The sequence below is a fragment of the Aedes aegypti genome, chromosome 2 (assembly GCF_002204515.2).
Source record: "Aedes aegypti strain LVP_AGWG chromosome 2, AaegL5.0 Primary Assembly, whole genome shotgun sequence".
Taxonomy (NCBI): Eukaryota; Metazoa; Arthropoda; class Insecta; order Diptera; family Culicidae; genus Aedes; species Aedes aegypti.
This window is the reverse complement of record NC_035108.1, coordinates 430,989,075-431,011,238: the sequence shown is the minus strand read 5'-3', so window position 1 is coordinate 431,011,238 and position 22,164 is coordinate 430,989,075. Positions and strand designations below refer to the sequence as shown.

General features: G+C 35.4%; 1 protein-coding gene across 1 annotated transcript in view; it reads left to right on the top strand.

Moving 5' to 3' along the window:
- LOC5569868 (P protein) overlaps positions 1-22,164 on the top strand; it is a 255,338-nt gene that overhangs the window by 177,299 nt on the left and 55,875 nt on the right. The gene's annotated exons all lie outside the window — the stretch shown is intronic.

Here is a 22,164-nt window from a genome sequence, read left to right as displayed (position 1 = left end):
GAATTAAAAAAAATACGTCTGAAAAACTGAACTATGCACACATTCTGTATGAATCTGTCCCAGCTTCAACATTAGTTTGTCTTGCATTTTGTATAAAAAGCCTAATAGTTGACAATATTCTCAAGTTCTAAAAACTCTTGACGATATTTTGCGCTACAAAAATCTGCAATTTCAATAATAATTCAAACTCAGATACCAAGCTTCATAGCTAAACACATATGACGACATTGATTTTTTATTGGAAAGTATAGGATACAGAACCACTTGGGCACTCCCATGATTCACTATGGCATAGGGGGTTTCTCTCGGCTGAATCGTCTGATACTTTGTAATAAGATGCACTTCAATACGACGCATATTGTGGAAGTAGTGCAAATATGAGCTCAGTAGCTTTCGAAAAACCCTGCTGCCGAAGTGATTAAAAAGTGCCAAAAATAGGATCCGGCTCTCTATGTGCTGATCATTTTCTAATCTCTCTCAACACACCTTTGCCGTTGGGACGTAAAGCCAGAAGGAATAAGAATATAGTTCACATTTTTTTTTAATTTTTTTTTTTTGCTATACGAGCAATGATCATCAACGTTTTGTGTGAAAAATATTGTCGCAAAATTTTAGTTTTCTAAAACCCCTCGACCAAAACAAAAACTGCCAAAAATTCTGGATTACAAGATACATGCCAAGTTTCTACCGTATTGCTCCGAAAATTTGTAGAAAATTTTAGGTCAGTGGAAATTTGAGTATTCAAGTCCATATGGCTTACGGGGTTCCGGGTCATTTGGCCGAATGCCGTTTGGCCGAAATAGAAAACAAAAGTGAACTATAACTAACATACAATTGTAATCAATTTCGAAGCTGAATTTTAAAGAACTTATTCAGCTTAATTAAGGTAAGTCACCATTAGTATACGAATAATTGGCTCTTCAGTGTTAGTTCAAGAAACTGTCAGTGCTGAAAGAAGGTCAGCCCAAATAGGGTAATTCGCCAATTGTTGAACGAAAAAATGCTGTTGAAAAAGTTTAGTTCCGAAACTGTTGATTTAGAGAAAAAAAAATGTCGAAGTTGTTGTGATCCTTTTGGGCTGCAAGAAAACAAAATACACTTAAAAAAATAATTTAGTTTTTTATCGTGAAAAATTAAAAAAAGAACTCAATTTTAAATTACACAACATTCCATTTAAAATTTTCTTCTAAATTTTCATCATATAATCTTGAAGTTTGGAACAAATGGAACAAAGTTCCATGATGACTTTTTTTTTTATAGAACAGTTCTTTATAGACACACATTACATTTACATACATATTTTTTTAAATTTTGGTGTATTTTCAAAATAAATAAGCTTTGAGGTATATATAAGAATTTAAAATTATTCTAAACCATAATAATTATAATGATCACCTCTCGAGAAGAACACATTTTCGAGTTATTTCAAGCTTGAAGATCAAAATAGGCCATTTTCATTAGTGATTCGCGATTCTCCATCAAGAACAATAGATTTTCGAGAGTGTAGGCCATGTTTCTCTCAACTGACTTATTTTTCGTTTCAGAGAATCGTGAATAATTAATGGAAATGACCTATTTTATTATTTAATTAATAAATGTCGAACTTGTGATAACTCGAATATAGTTACTTCTAGGAAAGTGATCATGGTATTCATTATGATTTAGAATAATTTGAGAGTCAGTTCGCGAGAGCCGCAAATCCTTCTTGTATCGATGTTCTTCGATCAGGCTGAAATTTGCAGGGATTGTTCTTCTATATAAAAAGCTGTTTTGCAAAATATTAGATTTTTATATTAGGGGGATGTGGGACAAAATGACCCCCAATGATTTCATGTCATTAAACATGAAAAATCACAAAAACTGAAAAAAAAACTATAGTAAAAGTGCACAGATTATGTTGAAATTTGCCATGATTACTCTACGTTGTATAAGTTTTAAGATTGGCAAGGTATATGGATTTTTAAAGTACTTCAAACTGAGAAAATTGAGATTTACATAAAAATTTTAGTGATTTTCCAATCGATTTTTTTTTCTTTCCGACCGAACTATGTCAAAAATCTAAGTATGTCGTTTTGTAGGGCTGATTCACCACGGTGCACCTTAAATGAAAGTCCTTGAGTTGCCCTATAAAACTTCATATTTAGTTTTTTGACCTAGTTTGGTTGACAAAAAATAGGTTTTTTTTAGTTGAAACTTTTTTCCTAATCAAAATACCATGTTCATTTTGAAGTTCATATAACGTTAAGGAAACATGCCAAATTTCATTCAAACCCGTGCATTCTTACTATAGGGGATTTTTTTTATTTCCGCACAAAGTGGGCCGAAGGGTCTCAGATTTTCATGAAACTTTTTCCACAGGCAGGGCTCATCAATATATGAATAAAAAAAAATTGAGAAAAATTCAGGGTCGCTTATTTTCCCGGAAAACTCAGTTGGAGTTTTTTTGTTTTCCTCTGACACTACTTACTTTGAAAAATCATAACTCAAGAAAGAAGCATCGTAGAAACAAAGTTTTTTAATGAAAATGAAAGCAAATTCTCTCAGGAATAAAAAAAAATATTAACTGGAAACAGTTTTCCACAAAATTTTCCACCGTTGAGAAAATTCGTAAAGAAAAGCCGGAAAAACTATGTTCCAATTAGTGGAAATCTTTCAAAAATATATTTTTGAGAAGGTAATTTCATGAGCTTTAATCGCTGAAAGTTTTGAAAAGTACTTTTTTTTCGTTTTTAAGTTATGGCCAATTTTGTGGAAAATGACCATATAAGCCTTTTCTTTGAAAACCCATATTTCAATCGAAGCATCGGTAAAACAAAGATTTTTTATCAAAGCAATTGCAAATTTTCTAAAACATCTGCAAAAAAGATATGGGATTGGTTTTAATTAAGTATAAGTCGGAATGGATGATATTTTCATGAAAAATTTCACCACTAAGAAAAACTGAAAAAAAAACTGTTTCTGCTTCAATTTTTCATTACACTGAAATGGGATTCATTCTTTTCCATGGAACAAATAAGATTATTAATATTTTTTTATTCAATTATTCAGTTTATAACTTACATTTTCATCTTAATACTATCTATTTTTTCAACCGGGAAGATTGTCTTTGGTTGCTAACACCAGAAGATTTTCGTTTCTTTGTATTATTAAGAAAAAGCATGCTGTATTTTCTTGGTTTTCATGTGCATCTGAGAATTCACTAGCAAAAACGAAAAAAAAGTACATTTCAAAAATTTCAGCAGCGAATTTTCTCAATTTCTTTTATTCCTGAGAAAATTTGCTTTCATTTTCATAAAAAAAATTGTTTCTATGATGCTTCGTTCTTGAGTTATGATTTTTCAAAGTAAGTAGTGTCAGGGGAAAACAAAAAAAAATCCAACTGAGTTTTCCGGAAAAATAGGCGACCCTGAAATTTTCTCAATTTATTTTTATTCATATATTGATGAGCCCTGCATGTGGAAAAAGTTTCATGAAAATCTGAGACCTTTCGGCCCAAGCCCGTACGGAAATAAAAAAAATCCCCTATAGCTATATCAGTTCAACTGATTTTGTATATTTGTTCATATTAATCCACTAGTGGTTATTTCGTACCACTTCCCCCTAATATAGAAATCTGAAATTTTGCGAAATATCTTCTTTTATATAGAAAAACAACCCCAGTAAATTTCAGCTCGATCGGAGTACATCAATACAACCTCTCTATGCAAGGGGGTTGCAGTACTCGTAAAATGGCTCAATTTCTAACACTATCCCGAAAAAAAAAATTTTTCGTAAATTTTTGAAACGGCATATTTGGTATACATCTCAAATGAAAGCCCATGTGTTGTTCTACAAAACGTCATATTTATATTTTTGCCTTAATTCGGTTGGCAAGAAAAAAATCGATTTGAAAATCACTAAAATTTTTATGAAACACTCATTTTCCTCGATTATAAGTACTTTCAAAATTTATATATCATACCAATCTTAAAGTTTATATAACTTAGAGTAATCATTAATTAACTCATTACGCGTGGTAAAGATGGACAAATTATGGGTGAAATTATGAAAAAAAAATCCACGTGCTCGGCTGGGATTTGAACCCAGGACTCTTGTATGCTAGACGAGCGCTTTACCAACTAAGCTACTGAGCCACTTGGTGACCCAATAACTGAGTTGGTTACAAGTTTAGAATTCAAATCGACGCAAATTCCAAGAGATAGATTTTTTCGAAATATGTATGAAAAATGATGCAAAAGTATTCTTGCTACTGAAAGTCTTGAAATAATTCTAAAGATCTTCGCTAAAGCGATGTCAATAATCTAATCTAATTTCTTCTAGAATATTGAAATTTTGTCAAGCAAATCAATGAAACCTAGGTTCTAGAACATTATCGGGTCAAAACTTGGGAATGATCAGTTTAAACAGCTAAAACTCTGAATCTGAATTCCTAACATAACCTATTGCATATAATTGGATTCAAAATCCGGACAGCTAATGGGAAACATAATTAGACAATTCAAATTGCACTGCGGAACACGTTTTTGTCTCAAGCACCAAAATACCACTACAGTGGGATTCCGTTTTTGGCATGCTCCGTTTTTGGCATGCTCCGATTTTGGCACCCCCCGATTTTGGCAACAAAATGGATCCGTTTTTGGCAACATTTTTCAATTCCATTAAAATTTGTAAATTTTTGTAAATATTATCGTGTCTGTTGCTTTAGTCACTTGAATAGCATGTCAACTCCACACCGATTACATTCCAGATCTCTTTTTTCGTCGATGTTTCCCCAAATCTCAACAAACTACTAAGGACTCGCGTACGCGCTTATTTACTTCAGAATGGTCATTGGTCATACATAGGCAACGTTTCATGACACCAATAATCTCCACCAGTATTTCAACTTAAGACCAATCCCCTTTCATTGGCATTCATATTGAGTGACCAGCCCACTTGAGTCTGCCAGTAGGTGATACAATAAAAAAAAACACTGATCTTCAAATTTGGAACAGCTTGTTCGAACAAAGCACCAGCACAGATAAAAGAGCAACGGAAAATCTATGACTTACACAGAGTTACAATCATAAATTTTGTCTCGCTGTCTTTATTATTACGGATTTATATACATGGCGTATGTAAAACACACCGCAATAATAGATACAAATATGTACAGCAAAATGTCGTGTATCATAACTTTTTTTTTAAATTTCATTTAATAACATAACAAATGCGAATACAGTCCAAATTACAATTTATTTTCAATAATACCATTAAAGCTGCGATAAATACGACTGAGAGTGTTTTTACTTTTTGTCTATTGGTGTGTCTATTGATCTTTCTGCGTCAACTATTTAAAGCTACGTTCTCTCTTTTTTATAGACTCTATAAGGCGTTAGATTTGTTAAGAGACTATCCAGAATTCTGTACAAGATTGTTAATCAAGGATACGGGTCTCAACATCATCAAAATGTTCCTTACGAGCTGAGTCTATGAGTTTCCTAACTGTAACCTGGAGAACCCTTAAGGCGCAAGAAAAAATGGCACAAAAGTCAGAACTTCAGTTTCAAAAGCAGTTTTCTCCTTTATAAACAACAAATTAATGAAAATAAAAACACACAGCCTTTTTATTTGGCAAATAAAAGAGCTGTGTGTTTTTATTCTCTTCGATTTGTCTATTTAAAAAGAGAAAACTGCTTTTTCAGTTTTGACTTTTGCACTATTTTTACTTGGGCCTTAAGGGATTCTTCGTTCTTGTGGGACTTTTCAGAAATTTTAACGAATTCATGAGGATATCTGCAGATTCCAAGTGGACACTGAGAGCTTCTTGAGGGATCTTTAGAGTGTATAACTGGTTATGGAGAATTATGTTCCAAAGCTGGTGATTCCTAATAAACTCTAGGGCGTCCTGTAAATTTTAGGCGGGATAATGTGAATTTTTAGTAGTATTTTTAATATTTCCGGCGAAAGGATCTTGAAAAGGTTCCCAGCGGAATTTGAGGTGTGCTAGTGGTAGCCTAATGATAATAAACTTTTAAATTTTTTCATCGGAGACTTGAGAATTTTCGGCAACATCGCAGCGGAATTCCAAGATGTTAACTCATAGCAAAATCCTTAGCAAGATCCTGAGAACTCTATGCGAGATCCTACTACGGATGCTTGGCAAGATGCTTCAGAGCTCAAGCGTTTTTTCTGTAGATTTCTTATGAGAACCTAAAGATTCCTATAAGGTTCTTGAGGTTTCATAACAGGATCCTATAAATTTCAGTTGATTTCATAACGCAGGTGTAAAACATATATCAAGCTGAATTAAAAATTATTTTAAGTAAAAATTAAATTCTACACAATTACAAGACATTTATGCATCTCTCATGCTCATGTTTGCCCTTTTGATACAGTTAACCAATCATTATAAAATGCTTTACTTTATCAGAAACATAAATTGAAGGAGCAATTCCAAACTTATCGAATTTTTCAATTTTTACGCTAAAGTCCAAAAGTTAAACTGATTTTAAATGTTCATTTAATTATAAAAAAAGGTCATGCCGTTTTGCAATACCCAGCGCTTTGATTCGCAAATACGTCTTTAAAAGTAAACATTTTTTCTCTCATAGTTTTAAGAAAATGTCCAGTTCTTCAATAAAAGTCACTTATGCGATTATTGGTTTTACAAGGCCCTTTTATACAAAAATTATGCATAAAACTTCTAAAAATAATTGTTGACATTGAGGCGTAAAAACGCGACCACAAAATCGTTTGCCAGATTTAATATTACGGAGCAATAGATTCATAGCATAGTATAACCCTTCGGGAAAATGCTTCGAAGTGAACCTTTTCGAAGTCTCAACGTCTTATGATTCCATAAAAATGATGTATTAACATTGTAATGATGCTTTCAAAACCAATAGTTGAAAAATAAAATTTGAAATATGGGTTCCGATTTTGGCACGGTTCCGTTTTTGGCAACTGAAAATTTCAACTTTGTTGCCAAAAACGGAATCCCACTGTATTTACTTATATACGGATTCTGAATGCTTTGCCGTTTTCAAAAATATCGTAGTTCGTCTGGTTTTTGAGATATTGGCCGTTAAAAATGCAAAATTTGACCATTTTATCCAACTTGCATGCAAGTTTGCCATCTTGTATGACAATTTATTTGCTTAAATTGCCACAGAAGTCAAACTTTACGTGTATAACAGTGTTCACCAACAAAAATCATGATACATTTGAAGCTCAAAATAATTGTTTTGATGATTAAGAAAAGTATTATATTTTGCCTCATAAGAGAAATTAAAATTTTGTATGAAGTCTGCAAAGTTAAAAAAATTGATTCAATCTATATTTAATCGTGCAATTTCAACCAAATCATATCTGAAATGTAAGTTAAAGTAGGGTGCCAGATCCTATACTTGGCACTTTTGATTCACTTTGGCAGTGAGGTTTTTTGAAAGCTACTGAGCTCATATTTGGTCACAATATGCATCGTACTAAAGTGCTTCTTTTTGCAAGGTGTTCAGCCAAGGAAAACCCCCCATGCCAAAGTGAATCATGGAAGTGCTCAAGTAGCTCTGCACCCTATATTTTGGTGAATTATATTACAAAAAAGTTTGATAAATAATACTTTAAATTTAATGTGAACATCAATGAAACCAGAGTTTAATACAAGTTCAGCGACCCGTAGCTAACCATTGTGACGTGCTGGAACATTTCTGAGAACGGCCTATCTCAGATCTACTAGAGACACTTAATTTGACCCTTATGACTCGTAAAAATGTAATTTTACACTGTTACGCTGGGTTATTGGCAAATTTCACAAAACCATAAAAGAGACTTCATAGTTAGTTGTGTATTATAAATTTTATGAGATATATTTTTACAATATCTGTTAAAGCGAGCGTTTCAAGTGGGAACTTTTGAACGACTAAGATTGGGACATTTCCCGAACAGAGCGTGTCCGGAATTTGAATCGTATCGATATTGTAGCAATTAGTGTGTTCACCGAGACAACAACTGCTTTTGGAACACAGTTTATACGTGAATTTTGGCAAATGTTTCATTCAGATTTAAGTGTTTTTTATTTGAAATTGAGGGGGTTGAAATTGAGGGTTGTAAAAGACAATGTGCTTGTCCATTGTGAATGAACATAAAAATATAAAGTATGCCTGTCAGGTGACGAACTTTTGCGCCACACTAGATTCGAACTCTTGCCCACCGGTGAAATAAAAGTTCGTTCAATTTATTTTAAAATTGGCAATCAATTTTAAAATTGTTATAACTAAAAATGAATAAATATGTTGACCCAAGTTTGTTTAGCAAATTTGTAACCAATATGTTGAAGATTCTCTGTGTTGTGTTTATTTCTTTTCGACTTTTCGAGGTCGAACTTTTGTCCCACTTTACTCTACACTCCTTTCCGTTTCGGCCCCTCAATTATCCTAAATCGCACATCAATATTCCAAGCTACCTCCGCCAAACGCCGCACCATCAGTGAGAATGCTGTACCAATGCGCCAAGGACGGTTGGGGAAAGGACCATTCGCTAGCATAAATCCCCCGTCCCACACTGCTGGTATTAGTGGATAGAGTCCGAGAGAAAGAGAAACAGAAAATTGCCACAAATAGAAAAAAATGGATTTTCCCGACCATTAGCCGGCTGAATTATTTCGGCGTTTGACTTTGGGTGAAACTCGTAGAGAAGCAAAGGGACGAAATAAGGACTCCGGAACGGCGTGATTCAAAAAAAGAGAAAGGAAAAAGTGTTGATCAAGTGCCTTCGGGGTAGTGTTTGAGAATTTCAATTCGCCCTTGGTGATATGTCGCGAGTGAAAATCATTCATAAATCTGTTGAAGAATAGAGGGAAAAAAATTCACGCACGAACGGTCTCAGAGCTGTCGCGAATTAATACAATTTCTATATCGGTAACCAACGGCGAATGGGCGACGACGGTGGGTGACCCCGAGAGTGTGTAAAAAAAGAAAATCTCTGCGCCAAAAATGCCCGAAGAAAACAATCGAACCAATTTGATAAGAAGAAAACGTCGCGACGCGGTTGGAAAATCGACGCCTGGCGCGTACAACTGACAGTGAACCATTTAAATTGTGAAGAAAATCAAGAAGGAATGAGCACGGCGACGATCTTTGCCATTCTTATTTTTGCTAACGGCTGCCTTCTTCCTACTGACCACGAATTTTTATCACGATTTATGTGTCAAACTCATTCTGCCCAGACTGCTGTTTGGTCCTGTTGGTGTGAGTGACTTTGGTGTCACATTTTCCCCCACGCGGAACTGTACCAATTCCAAAAAAAGGGTTCCAAAATGGAAAGAACGCCATTGACCTGGTTCAATACAAAACAACAGGAAACCGGATTAGACGAGCCTCCTTATCGGTTGTAAAATCGCACTTTTTCTTCGTTCAACGGGGAATTACATCGAAAATTTGTTTACACGGGACCGATGGGAAGGCGCGGTTCTTTCCGAAACCCGTCATAAACATGTTAAATGAGGTGGTCTGATTCTGTTAATTAACCTGAAGTGTACGATTTGATAGATAACTTTGAATTATTCTGACAATGTACGTCGGAAATTTTTTTTTTTTTAGATTTAACAATCATGCTTTACTGTCTAATCCAGTGAATCAAATTGTCATCAAAACAGACGAAAAACAAACAACAAAGCAGGCTCGCTCCAACTCCAACTTTTGCGGATAACGATAAAATCAGAAGCAATATTGTCATGATAATCACAGAGCGCAACATTGTTGCAACTTTTTCAACTCGCGATTAATCAGTTATTTCAAACACAAAACCAAATTTGTTTAAAGTATGCTGTTAGATAATGTGTCAATGTTTACTAACACGCAGAAAGTTCTCGAAAATTGCAATTCGAAGCCCGGAAAATCGCTGTGAACGTGATGATCGATCATTGACATATTCTGTTCAAGTGGTGATAAACTGATGTTGCGGAATTAAATTGTTGCAACAAGAACAGGAGATGACAATGTCTTTGTTGCTGCCTTTTGGGTGACAATTGATTCACTGATCTAATCCTTTTTCTATGTCTAGAAGAGCGAAACCATTAGAATAGCCTTCAGATTTGTTGGAACGAATCAAAATTGTTACACGTAAAAGTTGATGAGTGGTCGAATGTCCATATCGGAATTTGAACTGTTCATTGTCATTTTTGATTATTCTGGCTCACCCTAATGTTAAACCACGATTAACCTACCCCAGCACATTAATCGATTAATTCTAATCAATGACGTGTGTGAAGAATGAAGAACAGGCCTCTCTATATTTAGCCATTCTAATCTTATCCCTAGAACCATTCATCTGGAACTTCTTTTGTAAATACGGCAACATATTTACTCCGAAACGTCTAGGCAGTAGGACCCCTCCTCAGCAATGTTGACTGCCTGTTTGAACTTGAATCAACAACAGCTGATTTGAATCCGGACCAGAACAGAACAGAATCCCGAAAGGCGAGGTGACGTTGTCGCCATCAGTCCTAATGTTGTTGTTTGTCTTCGAGGTAACCTTGTACGGCCACAAAGCAAGGAACGATCCGACTAGATCGACTTGTTTTGTTTCGAGATTGTTATTGACCATTGCACGAATTTTTAGATTCTATTGAAATTGTTCATGTGCTAGAGACAATTTGCACACTCACTAACATCAGTAGGCGTATGCCTCGAAAGCTATTTATGACGTTTCAAAATAATTTCAAGCAGAGAAATGAAAACTTTTTTTTAGTTATGTTTATTAGAAAGTAATTAGCATTGGTATAGAAAAGTGTCTACCGTATTGCCAGCTACATCCCACAAACAAACTTCATTTCTCTTGTCCCTTTTCCTGGGTCTTAAAATCGCGAGCGGCAGCCAACAGCCAGCATCTGCAATTGGGATGGATATTTTTTTTTTCTTTGTGAAGATATTATCTGATGATCCATCATCTAAATCGTCTTCGGAATCAGAGCCGTTTCCGCAGATACAGTACGTAATCGATTAGCGATTCAGCATTCCTCCTAGCGAAAGAACTTTTACTAACTTGATCCTCGCCGCTGTCCAACGGCTCACCCAACTATTTCACGTTGAGGATCGAACTTAACTTGTCATCTAGAGGTATACCAGGTATGATATCTGCACAAGCCATTGTATCTTTCTTTGGGTGGCATTTCTGGCAATGTTCGGATTGCATTCCCGGACCGAGTAAATTTAGTTCGTCAGTTGAATCATTTCCCCAAATCAAAACAAACACTTAAAAAGTTAGTATCAAAGCATGCTTTCAAACTCTAAAGTACGTGGTTGTGTGAAGTGTGCAATTGTTCACTGTGCAAATATTTTCTGCACAGTAGTCTAATAAGGTGCAAAATGCTCAATATGTTGGTGTAGGAAACACTACGCCCCTCTGTACCTGTGATTTGATGTGTTCGAACCGTATGGGTGAGAATCTGCACAAATCTGTCTTTTGTTTGAAAAAAAAAACCTGAGAATTGCTTTTTCTTATCAAATGTAAAAATTATCCAAATTTTGATAGATATTTCATTTTCTGAGGAACACAGTAAGTATTCTAAGTTTGATATTGATTACCAAAGAAAAATTTAATTAGAAGAAGCCATGGTTTTGAGTATATTTAAAAGAAGCCATTTTTTATGTTCAAAAAACTGGTATTAAATTTACTTGTAAAGTTGAATTAACAAAAATGTCGAATGCAGCACATCTTATTGCTCATGCACCTAAATGGAACTGGAAGCTAGATCTGAACGGGTGCTTACCTGTCAACGACTATAAATGGGAACGTTACTATGCAAAAAATACGAATGCAAAATAATGAAGGATCGGGAGGCGGGCGCAGCTATGAGTATGCGTGAGAAGAGAGGTGTAAAACAGGTTAAAGTAACACCCATGACATTATTGGCCGATCTAGAACAGGAATTGGCTACGGTAAAACCGCTGACCTGCATTCTTGAGTAACAAGGTCGTCTTTATTTTATGTACTTCTACGCGTTTATTGCATTTTATTGATATCGCTCAACAAAGCTTTCTGTGCTTAAAGCAAAATCCCCAGTTTTTGGTTATTCAACGATTCATATTATAGAATCATGTAAGCGAAGAAAAGTACAACGAACGTCAAACGATTTTTTGGATTTAGTGTATTAACTGTTCCACTAAGGTCGAACTTTTGCCCCATATTTCTTTATATGTTTGAGTACTTCTAGGATTATCAGGATATCTTAAAAACTCGAGCACAGTTCGCATTCACCGAAAGCCGATAATTTTTTCCGTTGGCCAGCTCGGAATTAATACGAGCATTCAATTATCGCTTTTTAATCTCAGCTCCACACTATGCGTATTCGGATGATTGATTACACTGGACGAGATATCGCCCGTTTGTAATCACCGCCCTGTCCTGGATTATCAGCGAGCCCCAACAAATCAGTGGCGTTTGGACGTCAAACGCAGATACCCACACGTCGTCGTCTCCTGTCCACGTGTCATAAAACAAATTCCTGGAGTCACCTGAGCCAATCGGAGCACAGCATGACGCGTGGGTTCAATTAGTAGAACCCCGGTCCGCCGATGAATCTTAATCTTTTTCGCCCGGTGCCATTCAATTAGTAATCGCAAAGCTCGAACCCCTCGCGGATTAAGTAGTAACTGGTCGCGCAACAATGGGCTCATCAACGCCGCGTTTTACTACAATTGAAGGGGTCCATTGTGAATTCGTTGAATTCGTTGGCACGAGTTCGTACTCTGGATTCCTTGTGACGACGCTTCAAATACGCGATTCCGGGATTGAATGTGTAAATTCGCAAATCGTGGCAAATTTCATCTCTGAAAGCACATTGGACGTGAAAGTGATTATGTTTCGCTACAACAGTGGTGGACATTCGTTTAGCCGGGTTTAACTCTTTAGTAATTCTGAAATAGAGTAAAAATATCAATTATAGGCATTGCACCCATTATGGCAATAATGAAAATTAAATTAGATTTTTCTCTTTGTTCCACTAGAATATAACAGCAAATGTACACAGGAATGATAAAACTATTAGAACATGCGTGCAATACACTTCGAAAAATGAATATTTGGAAATCTTGACTCAAACATAATGTCACCTCCTTAGCAGTTTGCTATAGGACATCCGTCTCGAAATATATGTTTCAATCTGGTAAAATTACTTCAATTGATAAATGTATGTTGCTTAGTGAAAACAAATGAACAAATGTAGATGCTGAGCAATCAAATTTAGAGTTTGAAGTTGGATACCGTCTTATATCCACTAGGGCGATACCAGCCACAAAGACAGAGAACCCATTTATGGCAATACTCTGGAGGCGGTTTGTTTAAATTTTCTGTTAAGTAAAATAAAAGAAGTTTTGCTATTTTATGGGTGAATTGCATGTTGGGACGGTTTGGTTTGACATTTTTTCATGTTTTGTGCTCAATTGCCAGGATTTTTCAATCATACGTTCGAATACGTTCGCAGGCGGCAGCTGTTAATTTTATGGAAAAGGTGGTTGTTTCAGCGAATTTTCGCTCTTTTTTCCTTAAAATCATGAACCGGAAATATTATGTGATCTCGTAAATGATGTTTTGTGTAATATTATGAATTTTCACAACATTTCGACTCATTTCGAACATTTGTTTGCTCTCATGAACCCATTGCGTAAATTTATTTAATAACTATTTAACACACCAGATTTTAGGTGCCCCTAATATAAATGTTCTAATATAAGTATGAGCGTTCATTAAGATTTCGACATGTATGCATATTTCTCTAAGATCCAAAATAATGGAACATATTCCATGAGGATGAGACACCTTTTTTTGACCTACATAGTTTTTGAGTTACTAATATTGTGTTTTATTATTTCGGATTGAGTTTGTTTTGTGTGAATCCCGACTGTTATTTCAAAATCATATTAAATATTTTTGAATCTTTGATTCAGAAAAAGTTTGTACCCCTAAATAGATTTGTAATTCAGACGGGTTGTGCTACGTTTCCCCGAATGTCGGTTCCCCGAATGTCAGTTCCTCGAACACCAGTTCCCCGTTTCCACGAATAGCCCACTTCCCCGAAAAGTTTTTGTCACTCATATTTGACATAACTGTATACATTTAAATATGGGTAAATGTACTGGTCATCTGACATGCACCCTCCTTTGTTTGGTTGGCGGTTCTTACGAGTTTTTCCGTCCTCAGCATTTTTGGTAACATGTGTATAGTCGAGAATGACTAAATACTTTCTTCTTTTGATTGCTTACCATTCTTTCAAATTCACTATCCTGCTACTGAAAACTATTATAGCACCTATTTGAACTGCTACACTTTTCGGGGAAACGGGTCATTCGGGGGAATGGCATTCGAGGAAACGGGGAATTCGGGGAAACGACATTCGGGGCAAAGTAGCACAATCTTCAGACGACTCTCCACATCTTGATATCGAAGATACCATTGAGATAGGAAAAGATCGAAACAAAGAACATATTTTTAATGAATACTAGATTGAAAAAACGTCTCATAGTCAGGAAAATAGAAAAAAAAATAATCATGCAGATGTCGTGCTCTTAAACTATTTTGGATCAAGAAAATTTGATCTAGTAATCTTTGATAAGGGGCCTATCGGCATACGAAGAGAAAACCGGGAACGAAAAATCAACAAGAGCACATTAAGATACAGAGATATCGAGATAAGGAGGATATCGAGATATGGGGAGGAAAAATATATGTTAAAGGAACCGAAGAAATCATCGCCATAGGGAGACATATCGAGATATAGAACATCGAGATGTGAAGAGTCAACTGTAGTTCTATAATATGCAATAATAAATATTTTAGTCGTAATTTGTGGGGGCCCCTAAAATGTGGGGGCCCGGGGGCCATGGCACATTGATTACAACACTTCGGAATCGTTTTGAGGAGTACTTTGGTAGAAACTGACTGTTCTGTGTTATTTATAATTAGATCATGTAGTTCATTCATTAAGACTGCATTATGTCAGATGGATTATTTGAAATACAATACAATACAAAGTGGTGCCCCATTTTACCCCAGGACCCCCTACTGTTTCATAAGTAGGTGATGTACCGCACTTACAGTCACCCCACAGTTATGGATCAACTAAGATCCTTTTTTTCAGAATAAAATATGATTAAAAATTATGTTGACGCTGTACAGAACAAAATTCCCCTATGTAGTTGTATTCGGGAATACACCTCAAAATCTTTTACCAAAAAGTATCGATTTCTATCGAAATTTCAAACGTTGTCCATCCACCGATGTGGATCACTGATAGACGTTGGTCCGTATTATGAATCATCGAAAAATCGACTCATACACGCAAAACAATTGTGCGATAAAAGCTACAATTTTAGGGAGTTAACTTAAGTGCTCGCACCGACAACTTTCAGCAGACCTTGCGCTTGATTTTACCATGTCTGTAGACGAATTCAAATTGATAAAAAATATTTCAGTCAAACATACCAGTAAGGTGGTGGGTGGCCCAGTCAGCAAAAATAATCATTTCTGACACAGAATATTTTACCGTGTATTATGGATCAGAACACTATAACAGCAATTCATCTACGAGGTAAACGAATGTGTGTTAGTGAAAGCAAACGATTTGCGTTTCTTTAGGAATCGTCTTATATTTGATTTATAACTGTGGTATGGGTTCAGTGCATTACAGATATGAATCAACGCTTCTACACGGAGCCACAAATCAACCCAACTTGGACTTATTTTTCTTAATACGGCTTTTCCGTGGAATAACCCAAATTTGGGTTACCTGGCATATCTAGCTTTTTAAAAACGCTAAAGGCTGCCGCGAACAGGCTCGCTTTCTGGTAGGGATCGGCCCATGTGACGTTTTATATTGAGCGGACCCAGATTTTTACCAAGCGTAAGCTTTCGATGTCTCCGGAGTAGGTTAAAACTACTTAAATTTAGGTAAACTCGATAGAACCCGAATTTGGATTATTCCACGGACATTCGACGCTTAGTCGGTACGTCTCTCTCTGTATTGACATCAATGCTGTTGCGTGAGCGGCAAAACAACCCAATCGTGGGTTAAAACTAAATGCAGTTTACTCAAATTAGAGTTAAAAGTATTTAATTTTTGGGTAGTTTGATTTCTCCGTGCAGGCATATGGTTGACATTTTATTTCCAACGGACGGGAAAAATGTGCTTAGGCAAGTTACAATTGATTGCAATGCTGTATAGATTTATGGTTCACGTAAATAAAATGTATACTGCGTGAATACAACTTTATTTAATGAGATATTCTCTGTTAAAACCAACTCTGATCCGTATCTGTGTGCTATCCGTAACTGTAGGGTGACTGTAAATATAAACGAAAATAATAAAAAAAAAACAAAGGCCAAAACAAATGTCATTCTCGACCTTCGTTTAGCCGAATTGTACTTAAGTTCAGTATCGAAATGAGCTCACTTTAAACCACTTAGGATATTTTAGTGGCATTTCGGTAGTCTTCTGGACACTTGATTCCTCTAGGGAAGTAGCCATTTATGGTTACGAAGCAGGACGACATACCAGTCTTAAAGATTTCACGAATCAAGTACATTAAAGACTTTTTCAATCATTTTGGTCACATTGGCCACATTCCGGGAGTCTTCCGGACACCTGGTTTCCTCATGGAAATGTGGCCACATGTAATTTAAACGATTTTCAAACATCTTTACGTTTCCGAAGAGGCATGCATATGCCTGACAGCAAAGCAAATTTACAGCATGCCAAAATTGAGCATTTTCAAAATCGGCTTTCACAACTATTATTCTGAACACAACTGCATACAGGTATGTCCCGTTTTTATCAATACGTTCGGCAATTTTCAGTTGACAAACACGGAATAATTTTCTTAGATAAAATATTTTACAAATTTTAAAATGAATTTGCAGTTTTGGCAGGATAAAATACATTTTTATTGTTTAATATTAACAATATTATTGCATTAATGTTGTTCATTCATGTAGGCTCGTAATGAATGTTGGTTGCATACCCCATCAATCATTATGATTCAGTGTTAAACATTTAAAGTTTGTTATTTTGGTCAAAATGTAAATAAATTTAATATGGAATATTAAAACAATCATCACATAAATGTACTGTGCAATATGAGATGAGTCATATTTGTAAAAATAACAACAAGGAAGTAAGTCAAGTTGATCTTTACTTTTCAGGGCATATTCAACAAGAAACAACTTCTTTTTCTTCTCTTCATCCTCATCTATCTGCTTCTTCGTCTTCTTCTTCTTTATGGCATTACATCCCAAATGAGAAAGAAGCATCTTCTCAGCTTAGTGTTCTTATAAACACAAACATTTATTAACTGAGCGTTTTGCCAAAATGCATTTTTTGCATTTGTGGCCACATCCGATTGGCAAATAAATGTGAGATTATGTTGCGAAAGTTTTGCAAGCTCAAGTAAATATTTACAGCTTCCTTTGCTTTGAGTTGCCAAAATCTTATCGGTAAGATGATTGTGCTGATTTACATTTTGAAGCTAGTTCCAGTTATTGTTCAGTAAAACTGATATTAAATAAGTTCATCAAAAACACTGAAGTGTGCATGTTTCAGAAAAAGCATTCCCAAATTGGAACTTTTTGATTAGAAACGCCTTTGTTAATAGGTTTATGAATAACTTTTAAAATGATTTGAAGTTAGAAAAAACTAACATGTTTCCTGTTTTGTCAATAAATTACAATTACAATGGGCGTATGGCAATTTGTGTACGACTCTTAATTAACATTTCGGTCTCCATGTGTTTGCTCATAGATCAGGACTTCAAATAAATTTGGGATGGGAACGTGCGTGACGTATGATCGTCCAGTATCAACAGTATCTTTAATTCGTGTACCACATTCATGTCTAACATTCTATGATGCTATGTTTTATAAAAAAAAAAGAAAAGGTCTTTGCAATTTTCTTAAGTTGTGGCTAGGAAATGGCCACACCAAAGCTAAGTTCAAAAACTCTAATTGATTAGTGGATATAAAAAAGTCAAACTTTATTGAATACTATATGACTTGACACCTACCTATTCTAAGCATTTCAAATAAATCTATTTCTGTGTGTTGACAAAAACGGAATAATTTGTTGGAGAAATCGAAACGTGGCAAACATATCATACGTGGCGGAACATACCTGTATAACAATAGCGTGAGTTTTAGTGCAGTTGTGAGACCAATTTATTCAATCAATATAACATGATGCCTCAATGCTGCAGGAACAGTAAGATTCACATGTGTTGATTAACAAAGCATATTTTTACTGTCTCTTTTTGAACCTCAAATGAGCGGAACTCCATGTTAAGTCATATTTTCATGATATTTTTCGTCATATTTTGCTATGTTTCTTACAAAAATGCTTCCTTAAACAAAGTTTTTTTTTTAAATTCAAGATTGAGTCACTACAGTGACAAATTTGCTTAGAATAAATTAGTTTTTATAGAAATTTGGAAAAGTATGCTAACTACTTGCTCTAAATACGGCAGAAATAAAAGACAAAATCCGCATATCAAATAAAAACCTCTCAAAATATAAGATTTTTTTGCCGGAAAAAAATAAAAAAGTCTCAATTTAAAAAAAATAATCTATAATGAAGTGCAACACGGTTTGGCGAATATATTTGAACTAAATATGTAATTTACCGTAATTTTTGCTTTGTTTTTCTTACAGTATGTGTTAGGGCGATTAACATTACAAACAAAGATTTAAATTTCCATCTCCCATGTCTTCATTATAGTCTTTATGGTAAAGAATGAGTTCTGTCAAATTTTCATCAATTTTTTGGGAAGATTTAAAAATGGGCAAAGGACGTTGAAGATTTATATAAACATTTATATGGAGAAACTTAAATAATACTTCCAACATCCTTAGAACAGCCATATTCAAGTTGATTTTCAAACTTTGTTATTGAAGCTTTATTGAAAAAAATTGCTGAAGAAACTTATCCATTTTGGGCTTATTTTGTTTGGGGTTTTGCGGAAGTTTGCAAAACTTTAAACCCGTATCAAATATCAGTAAATATCAAAAAATAATTTAATGGATATTATTTCAATCATCTGTTGGATTGACTAAACGAATGTCGACCACTGTAATTATGACAGTATGGGGTGACCGTTTCCAATTCGGATCATCCATACATCACCGGATCAGAAGACGACAGACGCCACTGACTGGATACGAGCATCGAACAGCCAGTGGAGGACCTGGTAGGCACTGTCGCTAGTGTCGTCATGGCTCTGGAGTATGGGCGGGAAGTTACGAATTAAACGACCGAGAAAAAAATGGTGCTGATTGTCGGAGGGGCAATTTACGAGAGCGTAAATGGAAACGCATTGGCGGGTGCTGTTTGGGGTAAATAGCAGAAATGCCAGAGGGTGTCAATTCCACGTGACAACGACGATGACACCACAGGCAATGGCAGCGCTGCACCAAGGGTAGGGAGTAGTCTTTGTTTTGTAACAAAAGAGTCACAGCCAGTTGGTGAGCTTTGTTGTTTGCATTGGAAGGTTAGAAAGGTTTATCTTTGGTAGACGATTATGTTCGGCAGCGTCAACATGTATGGAACACTTGACGCGCGTCCTGTTATGCAAAATTGATTGATGGTCTTAAAATGATTGAGTTGTTAACAGCAAAAACCTAGTAATCGAATCCATTTTTTCGTGGAATTTTTCGTTCGAATAAAACCAATAAATTCAGATATATTAATTTTTGATGCTTAAGTGTCCGATACTGGTACCTTTTGCGTGATGCGATGCTTATATATACAAAATTGTACGTATAAGATGTCGCGAAAAGGCCTTATACGTACAAAACTGAAGGTGATATTTGTGCAATAATTTTAAATGATGAAAAATAGCATACAAAGCGAGTGCGTTGAGGGACGAAAAGAAGTGCACATGTGAATCCAAGAGAAGCATTTTATGCGAGGAAACTCATAGTCCAAACGATTTCGCACATCATGTAATGCGGGTGAGATGCAATTTGTTAATTTTTTATGCAACTTCTGGTTGGCTGGGTGATTTGACTTTGCAATTCTCAAATAGGTTATATAATATTTCTTATTTCAATAACATTTGACACAAATCCTCAAAAGCAAGTTTTATCCTTCACCAACGTTTTCCCCACGTTATTCTAATCTATTTTGAGATTCGTTGCACCTTCTTTATACTAATTTCAAATTAATTTAACTATATTTGGAGAGAGTAACATGCGATTACCGTAAAATCGGGTGTAATTGATCAGAAGGGTGAAATTGATCATCGTATCACACGATTTTATTTACTCGTAATGGAGCACAAATATTGATGTAAGCTGCAGTAAATGAACGTTGCTTGCCGTTACTATTGACGAATTGTGTGTTGTGAAGTTTTTTGCGTTAAAGAATGTTTATTACTATGAAAATAACGTAAAATTTCAAAATCATGCACGGTGCAGTATTGACAAACACCTATGAACTTCTATTTATAAGCAAGGATATGAACATGGTATAAACCTGAAAGTTTGTGAGGATGCTTGAGATATATCCCCAAACCAGATTTCATCACCAAAACTCGTACCAATTGGCTCATATGGTTGAAATAATTGAATTTCTGTTAGATATCATTGAATTCCTTAGGAAATTGCATACATTTAGGCGTTTTCAGCGTAATTCTTGAAATTTAACTATTCGTTATTTATATAAATATTGCATTGTTAAGAATTTTACAAGCATATTCGGATTTAGGGTGCTCAAATTTATCATATAGAGTTGTTTCGGAAACTAACAATAATGGCATTGACAAGTGATCAATTTCACCCCGAAATGAGATCCTCTGATTTTTTATTTTAGAGGTATTTGTTAATACTAAAATGACATTTGTTAGAAAATTTCGGTACATAAGTCGATGAGGCTCACCTTCGTACTTGTTTTGCTGCATTTAGTTGTTTGGGATTGTTAACATTATAGAAAATAGCCTAGAAAAACCGTGAAAAATGATCAATTTCACCCGAAATTACGGTATATGCATTGCTGAAATTGTTATTTGTTTAAGCTTGAATTTAACAAGTTTTGAAATTGTATTTTCATCAACAACTTGAGCTGTTGAAGATATATTTCATATATTCCAACAGACAATGATAGAAGAGAAACACTTAATCCACCCACACCGGTGAAATTCTTTTATTTCCACCCACCAAACAGAAAAAAAATCATCCCTCGAAATCACAAACCCATTTGTCTAGCAACGTAATGATGTTATGACACATAAATCGTACTGAAAGATGTGCCAAAGTCAGGAGCCAAAATGCAAAAACAAAGAAACAAATTTTCATCTCTTCAAATCTTTTCGCCCCGTTTCGGACTATAAGGAGTACAGTAGACTACTATAAGGTTGGACAAAACGCACCACACACAAACACAACGTGGACCAGTGCTCAGCCATGAACTGCTGTGAAACTGCTGCTCGCTCCGAATAAATGTGTGTGATCTACCCGACATCCTCAGTGAACGACAGGAGAATATCCCATATAGTGAAACAGTGAAAAAGTGAATTACCCCTACCCGATTTCCCCCAAACGAAATTCTCTACTCGGGGTAGAAACTTGTTCAAAATTGCGTACGGACTGAAATATGGACCAGAGGTGATGATCCATTTTGATGTTTAGAGTTTGGATCTGCTCTCACATAATGCATGAGATCGATGTGTGACGAGAATTTTGCTCTATTGATTGTGATTTTGCTACTTTCTCTCTTTCTCTATCCTCTGAATGCTAGACTAGTTCTGTTATAAATACAATAATTTCTACTTTTACAGCTATCAGATTTCCCATGTTGCATGTAGATGCTGTGATAACTAACTGTGATTTATCGTTTGCTGTGTAACAATCCTAAGACTAACCAAATATTATCAAAAAATACAAAGTTTCCGAACCGAAGCTTTCATTGAATTTAAGACAATCAGTATTAACCTGGAACAATGCTCAGTCAGTGAAACAATTCCGAACCCGATAAGAAAATCTAAAACCAAAAGTATTTACAACACCAAAACAAAAAAACATACTCGCACGCACACCAAAGCCAGCAAACAAGCAAAAACAAGCATCCAGCCTGCCAAGCCAAGTCATGCCTGCCAAAACCAAGCACAAGAATGTCGTGTTCAAGCTGCTCAAATTCAATGAAGACGA